Below are 21,513 nucleotides of genomic sequence, written 5' to 3'. Positions count from 1 at the left end.
ATCCAAGCACACATCAGCATTAGAAACCAGGTGGAAACACCTCAGACAGGGCAAGGGTTACATCTCAGAGCAGGTATGCAAATATGGAACTTTCTTAACTTTTCATAACTCAACACATTTTCTATCCCAAACCCGCAAGTGAAAATTTGCCTTCCATCAATTCAGGGTTTTCCAGCCCACTGGGCATACTCTCCCTCCTCCGCCTTTTGTCACTTGGGTTGCCTGTGTTCTGGGGTGCTTAGAGCAGTGGCCCAGTCAGCTTACACTGCTTTATCAAAATATCATAGACGGGGGAGCTTAAACAAGACACTTACGTGTCACAGTTCTAGAGGCTGGGAAGTCCAAGATCAAGGCGCCAGCAGATTCAGTTCTTGGTGAGGACCCTCTTCCTGGCTTGCCATCTTGCTCTGTACTCACACGATGTCCTCTTTGTGCGAGCATGGAAACAGGGAGCTCTGGTCTCTCTTGTCCCATAAAGACACTAATCCTATAATGGAGGCTCCACCTTCAAAACCTCATCTAATCCCAGTTACCTCCCAAAGAACTCCGTCTCTGAATTTCATCACATTGGGGGTTTGGGCTTCAACATATGGATGGATGGCGGGGGGAGGGGGCATAAACATTCGGTTTATTAAAGACAGGGAGGGTCAGGGTTGTACCTGGCCTTAGCCACTAATTTTCTGAGTGACATCCCCTGATGCACCTTTCATTCCTGCTCCTTTCTCATCATCACTCACACCTCCTCCCAGCTTCTGCTCTGACCAGTGGCCTCACCTGGGATGCTCACAGTGTGGAACCTCCATGGCTCCTTAGCTTCTGCCCACCAGCCTGCCTCGTAGGAAGCCTGCAAGGTGGGATTCCCTGTTTGTTCTTTCCAGAAACTCTGTGCCCTGCGCCCTTCAAGACTCTGACTTTTGATCCTGAGCAACACTTTTCTCTCAAAAGATGATCTCATTTATGTAATTGAAAGATCTGTGTTGTAATGCTAGAACTGATGTGTTGCTCAAAGGCATTGACACTTTCTGCCTTTCTGCTTGTAAGGCTGGTGGCTGGACTGAGGGGGCAGGATGAGCAGGGCTGGCCTGGAAGGAGGGGCAGAGGGATACAGGCATAAGACACAGATCCACTGATGCTTCCAAATGTAATCCGGGTACCTGTTTTACCCCTGCCTCTGTTACTTTCAGACTTTTACTCTGACCTATTTATGTTATTTTCTTGAATTGTGTGTGTGTGTGCGAGAGAGAGAGAGAGAGAGAGAGAGAGAGAGAGAGAGAGATTTTGCTCAAATCTTTAGTAGATTAAACCGAGATACAGATAACAAAATTAACACATCCCAGCTGCGGAGAAGGGATTCAATAAGTTGTAGTTGTTAATTGTCTCCAGTTTACAAATTTTTAATAGCAGGTTCTCACTAAATAATACTAAGTATTTATTGTCTCCACTTTACAGCTAAGGAAATGAAGAATTCAAGAGTTCCAATGACTTGCTCTACAAGATACAACTAGTGTTTGGGAGAACCAAGGCTCAAAATTAAACATCTTCTGCCTCAAAACCCTATGTTCTTTGCATTGTAACACAATTTGTTCCTTTCTAATACTTTCTCAAGTGGTTTCACGTTCAAGAATCCAGTGGATTTATTACACTTTGCTACCAGGGTGTGAAGATGGATCTTCAAATGATGTTTTGAAAGAATTTTGAATTTCCCAGGTGACAATGCTCATTGAAAACAGCTGTACTGTCAGCTCTTCATTACTGTGACAGCGAGAGAGATGGGGCGAGAGCAGTTGGATGAGATTCATAATTAATCACCTTCTTTGAGTCAAGAGTCTCAGCCTGCTCCTTCCACTGCTTCTCCTGCAGGAGGTGCCCACAGGGAGAAAGAACCCAGTTTCCTGAGAGGCTGAGCTCCCGAAACTTGAGCTGAGGCGAGTTGTTGCAATCAGACATCTGCATTAATGTGGCACTAAAATGGCAATCCAGAAAACACAGGAACACGGGTGACTTAAGGAGAGGGTTGCGTGATCCAAGTAAGAAAATTTCAAGAGAGTTTTTTTTTTTTTTTTTTTTTTTTTTTTAACCAGAAATAAACTCTCAAATCAACCTCGTGGATCTGGACAGATCCTGCCATGACCACTCACAGTTTTTCTGGGTCAACATCGCTCTCATTAAAGAGAAGACAGCACCTTCTCATCTGTCTGACAACCTGAAAAGAGACAGTAATCCAAAACATGTATCAAACACTTTTTTAAAGTTCTTGGTTTCTCTTTGGAGAGCTATTGGGCCAATCTCGATGTTTCAGTGTAGATCCCCAAAGCCAGTGAGGATAACAAAGGGGGCAAGAAGCTTGCTGCTTTGTTGTAGAAATTATATTCCAGAGTCTCAAATACTTACTAAGTGCCTTCTATGTGACAGGGCATGAAACATACTGATTACTGCAAGTGTAAGAGTGGCCACACACCCTCTGGTCTTTAGTGTCAGAGCTCACAGAGGCGCAAAAGTCAACCAACAAGGAAAAATAATGGAGGCTTTTACAGCATATACCATGGATAAATAAGCAACAGGCCATAGATCATTCTAGTCCTGACATCACACGTCTGCTCCCTTCCCTGATGGAGAAGCTCCTAGAGTGTCTGCCTCTGCCCTTGATCAAAAGCATCAGAGTTAGTACCAGCCCACATCTCCATGCCTGCTTCCCAGTGCAACCAGCCAACTCCAGCACATGCGACTGAGTTGGACAAAGACATATCTGAACCAATTTTGACTTCACGTCACTGATAGGACTGTAGGAGTAACAAAAACAAAGAGACCCAGGGTTCGCCAGACCCAGCACGCCCCAAAGAGAGCCTCACCTTTCAGCTACTTCTCGCTGTCTGCTCTCTGAAATCTCCAAGGCTTCTGAAGAGACCCCAGTGTCTTTATTTTTAGATCTGCCCTGACCTGAGTGTTTCTGACCTTCCATCTCTGCAATACGAGCTGAAGCCAGACAGGCCTCTTCCTGCTTCAGCCTGGCCACCCATGTGATTGGGAAGCAGCTCTGAGGCTGCATCAGGAAGCTTGGGTTTCATTTCTCTGAAACAAATTAACCAAAAAAAGAAAATGACATATAAATAGAACACTGAATGAGGCAGATAGTACAAGGCTGAAACACAAACATTTGCAAACCTCTATCAGATGAGAACAGGGAACCTTCTTGGAAGAGGAAGAGAAGGTAGATTGTGTCCTAACTCTGTGCCTAGAATCCGAATCCCAGTTGCATAGGTCCCACTTCCGGCTAGCTTCTTCTGAGGCCCTGAGAAGTGGAGTCTGGGTTACCCTGGAAACTAGCCTGCGCTCTTCTTTCCCCAAGAAAAAGGCCAAAAGTTCTGACCCCTCTTATGGGCACTGATGCTATTGATAGAAGGGCTCGAATCCACTGTTGTCATAGGGTATCCACACGTGCGTCACGGCTCCAGACTGAAGAGGAGACATCTCCATCAATTCTACAACTGGGTAGTGAGTCTCTTGCTCTCTCTGCCACTTATTGTCACCGGTCAAAACCTTCAGGCTCAAAAATGGAGATTGGCTCAGTAACTCCCCAAATGCATTGGAATAGCCAGGCATTGAGAGAAATTAACCAGCAGAAGTTTATCCAAACGTGACCATGAACCAGTCTTCCAACTTAAAACAAAAGGAACGCTGAGTCCAATTGATGAAACCTGAATCTGACGTTCACAGCATTGTCAATGGTTTGTGATCTGATTATCTGTGCACTTCCAGACCCTTTTGAAAATCATGTAAACCAGTTAATTAATCACAACAACATAAAGGGGGATTTAAAATAGCCTTATCGCAATAGATGGTATAGATAAATCCTTATTTCTCCACTCTGGGCTGGCTCTGGACCCGAGTTCCTCAGTGGTCAGGAAAGTTATGAAACTTGAGACCTACCCAGGACATAGGAAGATAAAGAGAAGGGAAAGGGGGAGGGGGAGGAAGAGGAGCCGGAGAAGGAAGAAGGAAAGAGGAAGATGAGTTGAAGAAGGAGGAGGAAGAGGGGAGGGGAAGTAGGAGGAACATAACTGTCCCTGGAGGAGGGGACCCTTGTTAAACAGTCAAGAGGCGGGTCCCCCAGAAGCAGATGAAAAAAGAAGAAGCAGTGAGATCCAATGTAAAAGACAAGAGCCCTGTGACAAAGGCCAAACCCACACCCAGACCGAAAAAGCCAGGATGCAAGAAATAAGGAGCCAGGAGTGGCCTGGCCAGTGACCCAGGGAGAGCCTGCCCGGCCACCCCACAGAGGGGGCCTTCCTCGGTCTGTGCTGTGGACACGGGGTGCCCCCGCCCCCACTTCAGCCCCCTCTATCTGAGCCCGAACGTGACATGGATGCTGAGGGGTGGCTGGGACGGGGACGGCACAAGGGCCTTTCACACTCCACCTTCCGGTTTCAGCAGGACCAGAACTGAAGAGCCCAGACCTCATGGCCACTGTGAAGTTCTCTTCATCGGAAAGGAAAAAGGCAATTTATTTTTATCTCACAACAAATTGGAAAGTGAAGAAACATGATTCAGAAAAGTTCCCTTGAAGACAACGATAATCATGTCTGCAGGGGCATTTGGGAACCATGGAGGGAGGTTCTGAGATGCTGACCTGGGTGGCTGCCTTGGTGTCTCCTGGCAGGTCCTCAACCCCAGCACAGACAGGAGCTCCCAGCGCTGCCTGCTGCGAGGGACATTGTGCCAGCATATCGGTGTCCTCCCTCTGCCTCTGGAACGCACCCCATTGCGAGTTCCCTCTGTCTACTCCTCAAGCCCTCCGCGTGACTTCCGCATTGCCCGGCACGTGGCAGGCCCTGGGTCAGTGTGCAGCAAAGGCCACTGAGTACGATGGCCGCCATATGCATCTTGTCAGTAGGAGACATGTCCTCCTGGACCCTGCTACTCTGCCTGCCTCGTTCCGCTGGGGTTCTGTATAAGCCCATCCCAGCCAGTCCATGACCACCAGGGTGCCCACTCACAGACGGCCTGTTGGAGGCTCTGTGTTCTTGGAAGGAGCTCTCCATCTGCCATAGTGACTGCTCTATACGCCATTTAATTTCTGATGTATTATCTACAACCCCTGCTTGTGCTATGACTCCTTTATTTGCCACCACTCGAGGCTCAACGCCTATATGGAGATATGGAGGATGGATGGATAGATAGATAGATAGATAGATAGATAGATAGATAGATAGATAGATAGATACACACACACACACACAGAGGGTGCCGAAAAAATGTATACACATTTTAAGAAAGGAAAAAACTATTAATATATACCAATAGCAAAAGATGAATACAAGTCACGTGTGACTTCAGCAATGACCAGAGGTGCTCAAAGTGGTTACCATCAGCGTCCAGACACTTCTGATGAAGGTGAACTACTGTTTGACCAATGTTGACTAAAGTGTTAAAATCTCTTAAAATGTGTGTACATTTTTTTGGCATGATATATATATATATATATATATATATATATTGCATTTTGGTCTTCCTGCTTGCTGAAAAAAAAACCTCAGAAAAAAATGAGAGATACTATCCACTTCCTCATTGTCCTCTTGAGTAGGTAATTGGACACTGAGTCCTGAAAACTGTGCTTCTTTTGCCCAGAGGGCAGTGTTAAAAGGCTTTTGTTTACTGTTTTTTAAAGTGCGTGGTCTTGAAAATGGTGAGATTTCATTCCTTTTTATGGCCGAGTAATATTCCATTGTAAATGTGTACCACAGCTTCTTTATCCAATTGTCTATTGATGGGCATTTAGGTTGCTTCCATAGCTTGGCTATTGTAAATAGTGCTGCAGTGAACATAAGGGTGCATATATCTTTTTGAAATTGTGTTTTGGATTTCTTCGGATAAATACCCAGAAGTGGAATTGCTAGATCCGACGGTAGTTCTGTTTTCAGTTTTTTGAGAAAACTACAAACCATTTTCCGTAGTGGCTGCACCAATCTGCAATCCCATCAACAGTGCACACGGTTCCCTTTTCCCCACCTCTGCGCCACCACTTCACTGCATAAATTATATAAATGTCTAACCACTACGAGGCACACCTGAAACTAATGTAAAATAATATTGAATGTCAACTGTAACTGAAAATAAATAAATATATATTTTTTAAAAGTGTGTGGTCTTAGAGACCAAAAGGGGAAAAAGAAAAAAAAAAAAGCATTGTCTGAAAAAAGGATACGTCTTGGGGCTTGGGAGGAAACAGCAGAGGGGACAGTAGCATGACACAGGCAGACCTGAGAGAGGGTTGGGAAGACGTACAAGACTAAGAGGGGACCTGTGGATTCCGGAGAAGCAAGGATGCATTTGCTATTCCCCCGTATCCCCCCAGGGGTGCCAGGATCTCTGCAGGAAATGCCTGTCTTGGAGAATAAACCTATGCACCCGGCTCCTGGTCTTAACCAAGGCCTTATGTGCCAGTTCTCACAGAGGCAGCTAAGCGTCAAGGGACCGTGTGGGCTTAAAAACTGGACATGTTCATGGAAACTAAAGACCAGCGGGTACCCAGCAAATAGTCTGCACCTTTTCAAGATTCTGTTACTCACAAGCCAAGGAGGGCATAGCGTTGGAGGAAAGAGCATTAGTTATGACTAAGATTGATGTTTCCATTGGCTTGGCAGGATGTGGGCTGTAAATAAATTAAATTAGAGGCCGTGGGAAGAAAACTTTCCTTATATCTGATGTTAAATGTACAGTAAAATTCATACCAACTAAACACAGTTAAATTCTGCCCCACCCACAAGCCACACCTGGCTTCCCCTTGATGGTGAACCCCCTGAACTTCACTGGCAGCGCCCCTGCTGGGTGTGACCTCAGCAAATGCCCAGTCTTCTGTTTGCCTCGCAAGCAGCCCTGAACAGCTCAGCCTGGTGGGTCCCAGACATTCCACGGCAGATCTGCCTTTAAAATGCATGAACCAACACTCATTAGAAGTTAATATTTCATGGGTTAATCCCTCACTGTACTGCGACTTTACAATGTCAGAGTCTCAAAGCTTTGTCGTGAATGCTGTCCAACCTCCTAAGGCCCTCAGCTCTGAGCTGGCACTGAATGTTCAAAAGTACCTTCCCATTTCAGCCACAGTCACTGCTTCAAATTTGCAAACCGCAGCCCTCAGAAGAGCTCTGTTTTGTCCCCATATTTGTCATCTGTAAGATTGAATCTGATATGTGATTATAAAGTAATGAGACTGGCTTTTACACAAATCACAGACCTTATGAATCCAGATGAGTGCTGGCCTTCAAAGATGTCACCTTGGGAGGCTGGCCACATACTTACTCCAATGAGGCTGCCACCCCGGATGCCATGCCTGGAATTTCTCTATGGAAATTGCCTGCAGGGACAATTAGCCAATTAGAGGAGGAAATAGAGAATCAGTGCCAGCACTCGGTGGCACTCACGGCTCTCCCGTGTTTGTATGTCAGCTTCCCTGGTGGCCTGTATTTCACTACATCACTGTGTACCCCAGGCAGTGCACAGAACCCAGCACATAGGAGGCACTCCATAAATGCTTGGTAAATATGCAATGGGCTCGTCATCAGCCCAGTGCTCTTTGCCTTCCCCTTTTCCTCCATCTTCTTTATTAGACACTCAGTTATCTGTAGCATCCCTTTCTGGCTGCTTAAATCTCCACGAAATGTACCCAAGGAGGGAGCTACAGTTGACCACAGAGCATGGAGGTAATGAGGCCTCTGTGTCTACCGGGAGAGGCTAGGTTATGCTGAGGTAACCAACAAACCCCACATCTCAATGGTTTAAAACAGTAAAGTTTAACTGTTACCTCTTTGTACAGGGATAAAGTGTGAAGGTTAGGATGGGGGCTCTGCTTCACATGGTTGTTACTCCGCTGCCTATCCAGGCCATTAGAAATGCACACCCTCAACAGAAACAGGGTTCGTGCCATATGGCAGGAATGGAGAGATTAGAGGTGTTCACACCAGCAATTAAATTTCCTACCTGGACATGACATGAGCTCTTCACACACTCACAACCCACATGGCCCACTGGTCTCCTGACCCCACTGCAAGGAGGGACAACACAATAATTTTAATCCTCCTGTAAGCCTGGAAGAAAAAGAGTACAAGATCAAGATATGGGTAAGCATTAGAATTCTCTGCCACAATCTGAGTCAGGAAGTCAGTAAGAATAGATCAATGAGGGAACCAAGTGTGGTACACTGATACATTAACAGCCCCTCAATAGATCATGGTTCTCACAATCAATTCCTTTGTTCATTTCACTCCCACATTGACTTTGAGCTTGGCTATGTGAATTTCTTGGCCAATGGGACTTCAGCAACTGTGATGCAAGCTAGAGGTCTATAACTGCTTGTACATTGAGGCTTCTTCTCTTGCAACGCTGCCATTATCATGTAGAAAGTCCAGGCTTTCTGCTGGAGAGGCCACACAGAAAAGAACAGAGGTGCCTCTGTTGACAGCCCCAGCCAACTGGAAGATGTGTATGAGGCCATCTCCATCAGCCAGTTCCCAGATAAATGGACAATTGAGTGCAAGCACAAAATTGAACCCGGCCAACACCATGTGGAACAGAGATAAGCATCCAAGCTAAGTCTGCCCAAATTACTGAACCACAGAAGAGTGAGCAAATAAATGGTTCTTATTTGAAACCACAAAAACATGACGTGATTTGTTGCACAGCATTAGGTAACTGCTAAAGCAATTCATATCTAGAAGAGGGGTACTGCCATAACAAAAATCTGATACACTTGGCATTGGCTTTGGGACAAGACAGCACGCAGGAGCTGGTAAAGTAGTGAATAGGTTGTTAGCAAAGACTGGAAAAGTGGTGAACCATCTTTTAGTGTATGCTGCAAAGGTAGTGAGGAAATTGTTACTAGAAGATGGAAGAAGAACAATCTATGTTATGTAGAAACATTGCCAGCAGCAATTGAAAAGATATAAAATACTTAATAAACATATGGATTTAGCTAAGCAGATTCCTAGACACAATGTTGAAAGCATCCAGTTGTGTATGATAAGGTACTGCCAAAGAGAGATAAGCTAAGGAAGAAACTGTTCAGTATCCAAGCACATTTTAGAAGAAATATAGAGGGCGGAGGAATTTCTGATTTAGAAAAAAATTAAACTGTTTTGGATCCTTAGTATCCTCAGCCAGGCAAAGATTCTCAGATAAGAATAGCCTGATCAGAAAGATCAAATCAAGGGTATGGTTGTAAGACCTCTGAATGTAAGAGCTTAGGAGACCCTCTCAGATAGAAAAAAATGACTTTTGAGAATTTTGAGGGCATTGTCCCACAGCAGCTTGACACACCCAACTAGAAAGGTCTGTCTCAAAAACATTTATGGATGAGGTTTTGGGGGCATGTAGTGAATCCCAATAAGATTCATAGGAAACCCCCAAAGATTTTAAGAGAGCTTTGTCAGTGAAATTACTACAAGGTTAGGCTTAAAGTAAAAGAGATAATTCAAAATGAAAGAGACTGCTGGACCTCCACTTTCTGTAAACAAGAATCAGTTTGAGAAATCTACTTAGTCACAGACATGGATAATTTCCTACAGAAAAGAAAATACATGTCAGAGGATGAAACCAAGAGTCCAGAGGGAAGATCTCAATGCCACAGAGGAACACTGACTAGATAGCCCTCTCAGGGAACAAAATCAGGCCCTAATCAAGAAACATTCTGTGGGGCCGGTCTGGTGGCTCAGGCGGTTAGAGCTCCATGCTCCTAACTCCGAAGGCTGATGGTTCGATTCCCACATGGGCCAGTGGGCTCTCAACCACAAGGTTGCCGGTTCAACTCCTTGAGTCCCGCAAGGGATGGTGGGCTCCGCCCCCTGCAACTAAGCTTGAACACGGCACCTTGAGCTGAGCTGCCTCCTGAATGGCTCAGTTGGTTGGAGCACGGGCTCTCAACCACAAGGTTGCCAGTTCGATTCCTCGACTCCCACAAGGGATGCTGGGCAGCACCCCCTGCAACTATGATTGAACATGGCACCTTGAGCTGAGCTGCAGCTGAGCTCCCAGATCGCTCAGTTGGTTGGAGTGCGCCCTCTCAACCACAAGGTTGCCGGTTCAACTCCCGCAAGGGATGGTGAGCTGTGCCCCCTGCAACTAGAAAACAGCAACTGGACCTGGAGCTGAGCTGCGCCCTCCACAACTAAGACTGAAAGGATAACAACTTGAAGCTGAGTGGCACCCTCCACAACTAAGATTGAAAGGACAACAACTTGACTTGGAAAAAAGGCCTGGAAGTACACACTGTTCCCCAATAAAGTCCTGTTCCCCTCCCCCAATAAAATCTTAAAAAAAAAAAAAAAAGTAGGATAAAATTTGTCTAAAAGGTACAAACAGTTCAATGAACTCTAAAAACTAATTAAAAAGAAAAAAGAAAAAAAAAAAAGAACATTCTGTGAGCTATACAGGGGAAGACAACATGTGAGCAGCTGGGCTTCATAATTGCTGTGGACCAGTGAGTGCTTTGTGGTTTCCATCCTCTCCATTTTAAATAGGAGTGTTTATGGGGTCTTCCCAGTTCCTGTCTCACTACTGTTTTAAGGGTATGGGGATGGGAATAGTTGTCTTTTAAGTTCAAAATCTCTGTATCAAGAGAAACTGCACATGATAAGCCATACGTGAGAGGTCTTATCCACGTGATAACCCGATGCAGATCATGAGATAAGGGATTTCAAAATCGATGCCATAATGAGATAAAAACTTTTTGGGGTCTTGGAAATGGTGAGTGCATTTTGCGGATGATGGAGAATGATTTGCTGCAGCCAAAGAATAGACTGTGGTATATTGTTTCTAAAGATGGCCCATTTCTTCCATCCATGTGGCACACCCCTTTGCAAAGTGACTTCACAACTCCTTCCTTTGCAAAGTGAAACCTGTTTCTCCATCCCTTACATCTCAGCTGGCTTTTTGTCTTGCTTTGGCCAATCAAATGGGATAAAAGTGATGTGTGACTTCAGAGCCCAGGCCTCAAAAACCTTAACAGCAGCTGCTCTCATACTCTAGAAAAGTGGCTGTAAACATGTAGAAAGAAAGAAAGAGAGAGAGAGAGAGAGAGAGAGAGAGAGAGAGAGAGAGAGAGGAAGGGAGGAAGGAAGGGAGGAAGGGGGAGGGAGGGAGGGAGGGAGGGAGGGAGGGAGGGAGGGAGGGAGAGAGGGAGGGAGGGAGGGAGGGAGGGTAGGAAAGAAGGAAGGAAAGAAAGAAAGACACGATTATCCTGCTAAGAAAAGAGAAACCATGTAGAGGAGATGAAGACACCCCCAGACAAAAGGCCTAGCTGAGAACATGTGACTGAGGCCAGACACGTGAGTGAATCCATCTTAGGACATCTAGCCCCAGCTGAGCTGTGCATGACAACGGCTACAAAAGTGACACCCGGAAAGAACCACCCAGCTAAGCCCAGCCCACATTTCAGAATCGTAAGCAAATAAGTGATTGTTGTTTTAAGCCACTAATTTTTTGGTACAGTTTTTTACGTATGAATAGTAACTAAAATATCCAAAAATAGACCAGTTACTGGTCCAGTTACTATATTTGTACTCTATAAAAGCCAAGCATTCATAAATACCTTAAAACGCATGGTCTCATATGATTTCCTTCCTGGTACGTGTGGTAGATGTTGCTTTCATCTTCACCTCTAGATAAAGAAACAGAGGCTCAGAGGTTAAGTTACTATTCAGTGTCCTGCAGCCTATAAGTGATGCAGGACTGAAATTTTTTAATTCCAAAAGCTAGGGTACTACTTGTCCTTTGGTAGTTCAAAGTCTGGGTCAAGAGAGAATGCACAGAAGAGTTACACTCGAGGAGCCTTATCTGCCTCTGAACCTCATGAAGATCATGAGATGATGGACTTCAAGCCTGAGGCCATACTGAGAAATGACTGTTTTTGCCTCTTAGATGCTACAGTTAGATAACATTGACACAGTCTGGACATGCAAGCCACTGGAACGCCAAGACTGCAAATTAGCAGCTTATCTGTGTGCTGGTGGCCGAGTATGGGGACGTTAAGTAGACAGATGTTAATGAGAGCACCAAGAACACCCCTCCTTCCAGGTCTTTGCACACGCTTTTTTCCACTGCATGGACCACTGTCCAAGGAACCCACAGGCTTGCTCCTTCCCCTCCTGTAAATCTCTGTCCCACGTTGCCTTGTCTTCCAGGCCTCCTGCGGCTGTCCGAGCTGGACACGTGAGCAGTCGTCAACCTCTCCCTGATTCGTTTTGCTCCATAGCACTTCCCACCCTCTGACCTCCTATTTGTCTTACTGGTTGGTATATTCATTGTCTCTCTCCCGACCAGGATATAAGCTCCATGAGGACAGAGACTTTTATCTGTCTTGTTTAATAGTGCATCCCCAGTGTCTACAATAATTCCTGGCACATGGTAGGAACTCTGTAATTGTGCTCAATGAATGAATGAATAAACAGAATACAGGTTTCCGCAGCTTAGTAGGGAAGGCTGGGTATGACTATAGGAGCCTCTGTCAGAAGGTCTGTATAGTCCCTGGCTGTCTGCGACTTTTGTTTTTCTGTGCTCCTGGTCGAACCAAGCTTGCCTCACCCTCTGAACTCTGAAGGGAACTGCTGGCCTCTAAGAAGTGGGGCTATCCAGTGCCAATGCTTCCAATATCCTGAGCCCTGGACCTCAGAATGTCAGGGCACTGATTCTTCCCTGTACTCCTGTCCCCCTTTTCCCGCATGCTTCCCATGGAGTCCATCTGGCCCTGGCCATGGCCTCAGATCTTGTCAAACAAGAGCTCCTAGATGCACTTAGAAAGACACATGTAGTGAGGTGATGAACAGAGGGAAGGAGGAAGCTTCCTCAGAGATTCCAAGTAATGAAGGTGGAGAAATGAGCATTCTGTGGGCTGACGCCCATAGGACAGTGGGAACTCATTAAAAAGAAGTGTGGACTCTTGGACAGACGCTGCCATAAGTGCATGTTTCTGCCCCAGTGCCTTTGCTTATGCAGCTGTGGACACACACACACCCGATCTGAAATGCCAACCTCCAACCTCTGGTCAATCACATATTTCACAACCCATTTCTTCCTTGTTGCTTATTCTCACCACACAATCCAACATTGCCCTTTCCTCTTTGAAGTGCTTACAGCATTTATGGTCTGTAGCAATCTATGTAAGTCAAGGTCCCAGAAGGAAACAGATGTCCCACTCAGGTTGGGATGTTTGAAGAGATGTGTTATAGAAGGTCTGTTTATAGAGGTATGAGCAAGGGTTAGAGGAACTGTATTATTCTGGGTCTTCTGGGAAGAAGATACCAAGACCAGATCAAACTTTCAAGGATATTTTAGAAGAAATATCAACAAAGGGATATAGGGAGGGGCCCAGGTAAAGCTGGAAGAACAACCAGACAGGTTTAATGAATCGAGTTTGACGCTAAAGGACAGACAGAGGAACAGAAAGTTGGGTAGAAGAATCCTAAAGGATGACACAGTCTAAGGAAAGTTCAGGAGTCCTCAAACCCAGTATCCGTCACTAGAGGGTCCCACGTCTCCCAAGAGGGGACTTTCCTTACTATACTTGCCACTCATTCATTGGCTGGGAACAGCCCATGAGAATGGGGCCTCAGTGAAAATGTGCTGATGGGCTTTACAGCACAGCAGCTGGCGTCATATCTGCACCCTGTAGTTGGACGTCCACCAGACACTTTCTCATAGCTACTACAACCCACCCTGCACCAAGCATATCTACTTGTCCGCACAAATTTGAGCAGCAGCTCCTCCATGGTTCCAGTGGACCTTTTTTCCTAAAGGAGAACAAGAAGAGGGAGGTTAATGGGATGAACTGTTGCCCCCATCTTTGCAACTGACCTTGGGGCCACAACTAATACCATCCTCTCCCTTCTCTGCTATCCCTAACCCTCAGCCTCAGCAATGCCTCACAAACTTTGGCAGGTCTTGGTGACTTTTCTGAGTGTTAGGCCCAAAACTTCATTCCTGAGGGTTATGAACCCATGTAATCGTTCTTCTCTGACCAGGGGGGCTGCATATGTCCATTCCCAGCTACAATGAGGCAATGGAGTACCAGGAGAGACCCAAGTGCATCACCTGATGTGTTCGTCTGCTTGAGGTGCTATAACAAAATAGGCTGGATGACTTAAACAATGAAAATTTGTTTTCTCACAGTTCTGGAGACTGAAATTCCAAGCTCAAAGTGCCGTCAGGATTGGTGTCTGGTGAGAGCGCAGCCCTTGGGTGTAAGCGGCCACCTTCTCACTTTGTCCTCACCTGGTCTTTCTTTGGTACATGCACAAGAAGAGAGAGAAAGAGCTCTTTGGTGTCTTTTTTTATAAAGCTATAATCCTATTGGATCTGGACCCCATTCTTATTACCTCATTTCATCTTCATTATTTCTTAAGAAGCCCCATCTCCAAATACAGCCTCAGTGGAAGTTAGGGCTTCAACATATGAACCTGGGGTGGGGTGAGGGACACAAACATTCAGTCCGTAACCTCTGGATTCCACATGCATTCTTTCTTGCCACCATTGTATAAAAGCAGATCTGCATCTTCCTGCTGGTCAAGGCCACTTGCTCCTATAAGTATGATGACTCTCCTGCTTGCCCACTGTCTCTGGGCACAATGAGTCCACAGTGCCCTGGCAGGAGCCGTAACTTGTAGCTCAATGGTATACTTGCTGTGACCCCTGGCAAGGGTGCACCCCTTGGGCAATCAGAACTTCCAAACCTGCAGACCCCGAAGTTGCAGGGACAGGCATATAACGTCCCGTGGGTCATTGGCATGATGGTAAATGGGGCCATCCCTGCTTCTGGTCCTTGGTTCCTGGACCTTAGCATCACTTTTTTTTTTTAAGACAGAGCACCATATAAGGGTCACTGATTTTAAAAATGCACTGCATCCCAAATGATGGCACCCATCCCTCTAAGCTAGGGCTTCCATTGTGCCTATAGAAGGCTGCTCCAGTATTGCCTGAGGACGACTGCCTCTGAGTGATGTGGTATATGATAAAACCAGTGGATCCTCGAGTGACAGTGCCACTCTCATACTTTCTTCACTGTGAAGTGGATGCTGTGCTGTGTGGGACTCCATGCCGATGGACCAGCCATTCTGGAAGACCTGCACAATAATGCTGGCTGAGGTTTCAAGGGCAGGAGAGGCAAACTCATCCCCAGCAATGGTATGGATCCTTGTGAGAAGGAACCACTGGCCCTTCCAGAATTGAAGGGGGCCAATGTGGTCAACATGGCACTGAGTGGCCAGTTGGTTGCCTTGAGGAATGGTGCCTGCATGAATCGGTTTGAATTGCTAACAGTTTGGACGTTCAGAAGCATCAGTAGTTGATCAGCCTTGTTGAGTGGGGGGGTCCATGCTGTTGGGCCCACACGTGTCTTCCTCTCTGACACCATGGCACTCCAGCCTGGGGTGGCTGACGACGAAGGCTGGCTAATGTCAATAGAATAAGTGATTTTGTCTACTTAGTTGTCCAGTTGATAGCAGACAGTCCCTGGTGAGTGTTTATACAGATGCACTTCCTGGTGAGAGCAACACAAAAGTCTTTACACTTCATGCCCACTCCCATATGCCAACACATGCTTCTCCCCACACCTTCTCGCCTGTGATCCTCTGTTCCCTATCCTTTCTGACCCTGGATCGGTCATTGGCCACTCACCTTAGGCGACTTTTGCTTCCATAAAAAGTAGATGATCAGATGTACTGCTTGCAACTCTACCCATTGGGAAGATGCTTCCTCTCTACTGTCTTTGAGGGCCACCATTAAATGTGGGGGGAAAGCAGCGCCGCTGTCTATTTTTGACTTGCACCCACGTACTGAGTTAATCCATCTGTAAACCAAGCTCGGTCTTTGTCCTTCTCTTCCAGCTGCGGGATTCTCCTCTATGGTCATAGGCACAAGTTGGTAAAGGGAACTGGTCTAACAGTGGTGGGTGACAAGGAGGTCTGCCAGTTAGGCATGCCTTCTGGCCCTACTCAGGCTCAACTGGAGATGGAATATTTCCACACCACAGTGGACGCCTGCTGGACCTGTCTGACTTTATAACTTGGCAGGTCTGACAGAATGCAACTCATAATAAGCATTTCCAGATGCATTGTCACTTGATGTTCATGGCTAAGTGTTCTGTCTCTACCAGGACCCAATAATATGCCAAGAGTTATGTCTCAAAAAGTGTATAATTCTCCACTGCAGGTGGCATGACTTTGCTCCAGAAGTCCAGAGGCCTGCTTTGTGATTCTCCCAATGGAGTTTTCCATAAGCCAAGGTCACCCCCACCCACCCTTCCCCCTTCCAACCAATTATTCTCTTGCCCCTTTCATCTTTTTCTTTTTTATCTCAAGACGCTAAGCATTGACCTGTAGAACATTATATGCATTTCCAAGGGCTGCCATAACCGAGTATGATAATGGGGCAGCTTAAACAACAAAAAGGTATTCGCTCACAGTAACAAAGGCTGGAAATCTGAGATCACGGTGTGGACAGGATTGGTTCCCCCCAAAGGCGGTGAGGGCAAATCTGTCCTCTGCCTCACTCCTGGCTTCTGGTAGTTTTCTGGCAATCTTTGATGTTACTTGGCTTGTAGAAGCACCATCCCGGACTCTGCCTTCATCGTCACACGATGTTTCCTCGGTGTGTGGGTCAGTGTCCAATTTCCCCCTTTTCCTAAGGACACCACTCATCGGATTTGAGACCCACCCTATTCCAGCATGACCTCATCTTAACTGATTCTACCTGCAACAACCCTGTTTACAAATAAGGTGACATTCAGAGGCATTAAGAGTTAGGACTTCAACCTATGGACTGTGAGAAACACAGTTTAACCCATAACAAGCATCTTGATGTTCTCTCCTCTTTGAGCTTCTCTCTCTGAAGCCTGCCTCCTCCCAGGATAAGATCAACTGCCTCCTGCATCAGCCAGCACCGCCAGTCTTTGAATGTGAGCCACTCATATGAAAGGTAATGAGCAGGAGACCCTGGGGACAGTCCCCCGCACTGACTCTCACTGCCCAGGCCAGGGGCCACTCTCACCATGGGCCTCACTCTTGCCAGTCCCTCTCGATCCCAGGACAGCAGGTGTCCTGAGGCTAGCCACCCCTCCCGACCCTCAGCACAGCCGCTCCCCCACGGAGGCCCTTTCTCCACAGACTTGGCTTTGACACACCACATTTCAGTTTTCTCACCAGACAGCATGAAACGGCACTTTTTAGAGAAGCTGTTTGCTCCCCAGAAGCATGGGCTGGACACAGCTGTGAAAGAGCCCAGAGGACTTCAGGACCCCAGCCCGTTTCATCGTTCTCATCAGGCCTTTGGAAACTCCCAGTTCTACCCTGCCCTAAACATTAGTATAAACACGGTGCCCAGTGTAATGACAGAACACGGAGCTAGGAGTCAGGAGACCAGGGGTCTAGCCCAGGCTCTGTCATTTAGCATCTGGGTGACCTTGGGCAAGTCACCTCCCCAGTTCTCCTCTGGAAAGCAAACAGGCAGACACGCAACTGTCAGATGATCTCTAGGTTGTCTTCCAACATGAATGACCTAGGACTCAAGCCTAGCTGGTCATTAACTTGTCCAAAGAGAAAGGAATGTATTTGCTCGAATTTGAACCCCTCAGATGTTTGAAAACGTCCCTTCTCTCTGAAAGTAATGATGAAACTACAGATAGAAGACCCTTGGGTCCGTATTTACAATTCAGGATCTTGAGTATTTTCATCAGACATGTTTCTGGTTCTCTATCACTGCCTACCAAACCCTCTCATAGCTGAGTGGCTCCAAGCGATAATTGATGACCACAGCTCTGTGTTTTGACTGAGCTCCGTCGCGTGGTTCTTGCTTGAGGGTTTCTCATCCCATTGCAGGCAGATGGCAGCCAGGGCGGCAGTTATTGAAGGCCCGGCAGGACTGACCCACTCCCACATGCTGGCAGGGGGCACTGGCTGCCAGCCGGCCGCTCAGCTGGGGCATTGAGCAAAGCACCAACACTAGTTATTACCATGTGCCATGGGCTCCTCTGGCATAGGGTGGATTCCAGAGGAAGTGCCCAAGGGTGAGGGTGCCAGAGAAGGGAAGCGAAAACCACAAGCCTCCTCTGACCCCGCCTTGGGAGTCCCAGGCACCACTTCCACCACATTCTGTTGACCAGACAACTAAGGACAGCCCCCATTCAAAGGGAGAGAAATTCACTCCACCTCACGATGGAGATGTGTCCAGACCACATTGCAGAATTTTGTATCAGGTGGGAGAACGGTTATGCCCAACTTTGGAAAATGCAATCTGCCACAGTATGGAAATCTATAGTATAAACCTGTATGATAGAATCCGTAGAAATGCATTAAAAGGGCATCAGTAATACGTATTTCTAGTTGACAGAATTTTACATTTTATTTGTCAAATTTTTATACAGTTCTTACAGTGTACCAGGTACTTCTTAAGCACCCAAATGTACATAAACTCATTTAGTCATCAAAAACTAATTTAATCCACTATCATCACCTTCATTTTACAGATTGAAAAATAGGCACTGAGAGGTTAAGGAAACTGCCTGAAACCACACAGTAAGTGCTGGAGCTGAGATTTGAACTCAGGCAGTCTGTCTCCAGAGTTCATATGCTCCAAAGGAATGTTTATTTTTCCTTTTATTGATCTATGATTTCCAAAAGTTTAACAATGAACATGTGTTATTTTACAAGTCAGAAAAGTGAATGCTCACTGATACTGAGAGAAAAGGGGTCTGTGCACACAGCTCTGGAAACGCATCTGTGTACCTCTTTCTGCTTGAACATGATATTGCAGACACAGCACTTCCGTCTCGCCTGAAGGGGGTGTGTAGGAGACTGGGGCAGGTCGTGCTGGAAAAGGGGTGACATGGTGAAACCTGTGCCAGGGCTCTGGAGTTTGACATCTTCTCACTCTGATCTAACTGGACTCACTCGAGTGAAATCATGCTGATGGCATCCAAAGCTGCAGAACTTCCAAATGAAATCTTTTCAGGCCCTTTCAGATGAATCACAAAAACTTTCAGACTGTGTGTCTTCAATATTGCATGGACTATACTTACACTCAATATGTATTTGCTTTTGTATTGAAATGTGCGTTTAACGGAGGTGTGTATTTTTATTTACTGACCCCAGCGACCCTGCCTGCAGTGAAGGTGGGCGCTGGGACCACCAGGAGCCTGCAAAGGTGGGTGAGTGGTCAGGACCCAAGCTAGGACTTCATGGAAGAATTCAATTCTGTGGTTTTCCTCACAGGAGGCTGCAGTGGAGGGAAAATTCTGAAAGCAGGGGCACCCAGACTGGGGCTGCCTGATAATTTCAAAATAATTCAGAGGAGTAAATAAGTCCAAAAAGTGGGAATCCGTTATCTACGCCGCCTTCCCTCCTTCGACTGTGTCCTCAGGCAACGTGTCCTCCCTGTCACACTAAGTGTAAAACCACTTCCTTTGCTGCCTGTGAGAGATGATGATAAAGGGAGCTGCCCTACCGTCCAGACGCCTGTGGGGCAACTGAGGTACGGTGTCAGTTATGGGAAAGTGGACAAAGCAAAGGGCTTAGGTTTAGTGAGGGAACTCTGGTTAAGTCTGGGGAGGAAATTCTTCCCTTTTTATGGTCAAAGTCTAGGCTGTATCACAAATTCCTTGCGGCAGCACCTGTGTCAGTGGACACCTCTTGCCAGAAAGGTCTTTAAAGTGTCCTCTTTCTTGAGGACGTGGAGGGGTTAATTTAACTGTGACAATCCTTCTCCCCAAGCAGGGGTGGTGGGCGGGGGGCAGTGCAAGGACCATGAGCCTTGGATTTGAATTACTGTCCCCTACTGGCTGATCATATGCCTTGGGCATGTGATTTGACTTCTCTGGGCTCCAAGTTCCCCCTTTGCAGAGAAACAGACTCCCAGAATTAGTCTGCCTTCCCTTTTCATTCTTCCCAGCAATCACTCCTCCCAGACCCTCAGTTCCACACAGAAGCACGTTTTCCTAGCCCCATTTTCCTGCTCCCCCACACACGCAGTCCTATCTGAACCTTTCCCTCTTCGCCTTCCTGACTCAGGCCCTGGGCCTCGCCACCATCTCTCTCATGGCTTTAGACTGAGAGCACCCCGCCTCTTCCTGCCTAGGGAGGTTGGCACATTGCTGGATGCTGGGGGAGTGTCAGGTACCCGCGATGGCCCAGGAGTGCCAGGAGCATCCTGCAAGGCAGCCGGTGCTAGATCAAGAGCAGAACACAGAGAAGGAAAGCATGTGTCTCATGCACATTTTTTATATGTCAATAGGGAGTAAGCAGGAAGCTTATGGCCGCCATCAGTGTGCAATGAAGCAATTCCAGAGTTGATATGTTTCAGCGATTTAGTATCTACAAAACCCTCTGCCTGAGGGAAGCCATAACCTTACCCTGTGTGCCTGTGTGTGCGTGCGCACACACGCACAAGTTGTGCATATGTTCAGAAACTCCAAGTGCCTTCAGAATGTTCGTGCAGATCTAGGAATTCCATGGGGTCCTGAGCCCCCAGCCGTGTTGTGCAGCATCCAGATCATTACCCTCCTGAAAGGCACCGAATATCCAGTTATTTTCCCAGGACATGCAGCTCCCAACGTTAGCTCTCTGGCCGAACTCTGGGAGGGATGTGGTTACATTCCAGCTGTTTCTGAAGTGCTCCGTTAAGAGCTGTACCACCGTGCTAGCTTAAGTGGAAACGGTCCCCACGCCCATCACAGTAACATCATCCTTTCGTAAAGAGGCCAGGCCCAGAGAACACGTTCATTATCTAATCATCTTAACTTGCATAATTATTTCCCTAAAAATACAATTAGGAAATACACCTCTGGGATTTAAAGTATATAGATAGCACAGCCTAATACAAAATTGTGTCACAAAGGGGAGAAGAGGCAGAAATACAGAAGAAAAGCAAGATTAAAAGATCAGGAGGAGGCAGAGGTGGTCAGGTAAACAGCAGTGGCAGGAGAAAGGGGAACGAACGGAAAGGAGAGGGCAGAGAGAGGAGGAGGAAGAGCTATGAAGAGAGAGAGAGAGAGAGATGCTTGCAGAAACAGTAGTAAACCCTGCAGAAAGGAGCCTCAGCACCCCTCCACCCCAGCAGTCTGAGTGGCTCTCCTCCTGCCCACGTGTGGGTCAGAGCAAAACCCACCGCAACCAGGATCTCCGACTCACACAGGTGCTTTCACTCCACCTTCCCTCGCCTATGTCCGATGTGGCTGCCTGGTCTTGCCGCCCCGCCTAACACCCAGAGCTTCCCTCACTGCCTCATTCTCCAGGTTGACAACTTGTCTGCTGATAAGCACGCTGCTTCCTAGGCACCACCCTTGGCTCCAGACATCAGAGCTTCTAGAGAAAGGACTCCACCCCAGGGCCCTGGCCAGGCTTCCGGACACTGCACCTCAGGCTGAACCTTGTGTCCTGGGATCCTACTTGTCTGGGAGTGGCCATCAGACATTAAAACCCTCTCACTCCGCCTTCTATCCCTACAGAGTATGAACATCCCATTAAGAACCTGCTTGGA

General features: G+C 46.8%; 1 long non-coding RNA gene across 3 annotated transcripts; it reads right to left on the bottom strand.

Moving 5' to 3' along the window:
* Positions 1-1,344: 1,344 nt before the first annotated feature.
* LOC109454208 (uncharacterized) lies at positions 1,345-20,619 on the bottom strand. 3 transcript variants are annotated; one of them, XR_012498122.1, is made up of 7 exons: positions 20,387-20,619; positions 11,582-13,778; positions 7,978-8,084; positions 7,235-7,354; positions 2,850-3,069; positions 2,139-2,203; positions 1,345-1,963 (listed from the first exon to the last, which is right to left on the bottom strand). It is a non-coding gene; the product is annotated as an uncharacterized LOC109454208 (long non-coding RNA). The 3 variants fall into 3 exon arrangements; XR_012498121.1 differs by having other exon boundaries at positions 1,345-2,203; XR_002138449.2 differs by lacking the exons at positions 7,235-7,354; positions 7,978-8,084; positions 11,582-13,778; positions 20,387-20,619 and adding an exon at positions 3,163-5,181 and having other exon boundaries at positions 1,345-2,203.
* Between the last annotated feature and the right edge of the window lie 894 nt (positions 20,620-21,513).

The sequence above is a fragment of the Rhinolophus sinicus genome, linkage group LG07 (assembly GCF_036562045.2).
Source record: "Rhinolophus sinicus isolate RSC01 linkage group LG07, ASM3656204v1, whole genome shotgun sequence".
NCBI classification, from domain to species: domain Eukaryota; kingdom Metazoa; phylum Chordata; class Mammalia; order Chiroptera; family Rhinolophidae; genus Rhinolophus; species Rhinolophus sinicus.
Note: the sequence above shows the minus strand (reverse complement) of the source record. Positions and strands in the feature narration are given on the sequence as shown.